The following is a 1,463-nucleotide window of genomic DNA, read 5'->3' on the forward strand; positions in this document are numbered from 1 at the left end:
GAAAAAGAAAAAGAAAAATATATTTTTTCTGCCAATGAAGGGTTTTGCTCTCCAAGGCATAAGAATTTATGCCAAATTTATGATTTTTACTGACACAGGTAACCACTAGTTTCTTCGGGTTATTGGCATTTTTTTTGTTTTCTGTCTTTATAGCTTTCATTTTCAGAAAACAAAACTCCGCCCCCTCCTCCTCCTCGTCGTCCTGCTGCTGCTACTACTACTACTACTCCATAATTGAATAAATGAGACAAATTCCATTTTTCGTCTTTCTAATAGCCGTATCGTGGCACTCCGTCGGTTACGACGACGAGGGTTACAGTTGATCCGATCAACGGAACAGCCTGCTCGTGGAATTAACGTGCAAGTGGCTGAGTACTCCACAGACACGTGTACCCTTAACGTAGTTCTCGGGGAGATTCAGCGTGACACAAGGCTGGTCCTTTGAAATACGAGTACAACAGAAACAGGAAGAAAGTGTGAGAGAAAGTTGTGGTGAAAGAGTACAGCAGGGTTCGCCATCACCCCCTGTCGGAGCCTCGTGGAGCTTTAGGCGTTTTCGCTCAATAAATATTCACAACGCCCGGTCTGGGAATTGAAACCACGATCCTACGTCCGCGAGTCAACTGCCCTAACCACTGGGCCATTGCGCCTCCGCAATAACCTTGTCTTCGGAATAAAGAAAAATAAGAAACAAACAAAGAGCAAAAAAAACTTTAGATAAATACGTGTACTGAATATATGATGTTGTAACGGCGACGGATTGGCAAGATTGACAGAGCAGAGAACAAAATACCTTGTGGTGCTTATGACAGTTCTTTATATGTTGAGTTCCCGTGATGTCAAGCTGTATCGGCTCTTGTCCTTTTCGTGGAGAATATCGGTGGTTTGGCGCGGGGAAAACTGCTACGTGCGAAAGTCTTCAGTTAAAAAAAATACCCCAAATTGCTACTTCTGCACTCTACAGAGTATAATTCAAGTTGTAGATACAAAGCCGGCTCTGACTGATGGAGAAATAAAAAGAAATCGAAGCTGAAACGGCTTACTGCTATAAAACTTTACACACGCCTGTGACATAAGGCATCGTGTAGAGTTTATACGATGGTTGACGGAAAGCTATTCTTCGTGCAAGAAAAGCATTGCTGGATCTTTTACGATATCCATGGACGAATTTTGGCAAATCTTATTGTAGGTGAATCTAGTGAAGCTAGAACTAACATCTCCACCACAGAAGTACAACTGTAACTAATGTTATGTTTTTCTTGCTAAAATTTAGTTATATTCACGATGACAATGTCGGGCTACAAATCATTGCCCTTTCAGGAGGCGTGGCTGTGTGGTAAGTAGTTTACTTCATAACCACATGGTTCCGGGTTCAATCCGACTGCGTAGCACCTTGGGAGGGTGTCTTCTATTATAGCTTCGAGCCGACCGAAAGCCTTGTGAGTGGATTTGGTAAATGGAAA

At 42.6% G+C, this 1,463-nt stretch overlaps 1 long non-coding RNA gene across 1 annotated transcript in view; it reads left to right on the forward strand.

Moving 5' to 3' along the window:
• Window positions 1-284: 284 nt before the first annotated feature.
• The window catches only part of LOC118761675, an 18,794-nt gene continuing 17,615 nt past the window's right edge, over window positions 285-1,463 (forward strand). The window contains exon 1 of the long non-coding RNA XR_004997555.1: window positions 285-297. This is a non-coding gene — a long non-coding RNA (uncharacterized LOC118761675). The remainder of the gene's footprint in view (window positions 298-1,463) is intronic.

Source organism: Octopus sinensis, unplaced genomic scaffold (assembly GCF_006345805.1).
Source record: "Octopus sinensis unplaced genomic scaffold, ASM634580v1 Contig16344, whole genome shotgun sequence".
Taxonomy (NCBI): Eukaryota; Metazoa; Mollusca; class Cephalopoda; order Octopoda; family Octopodidae; genus Octopus; species Octopus sinensis.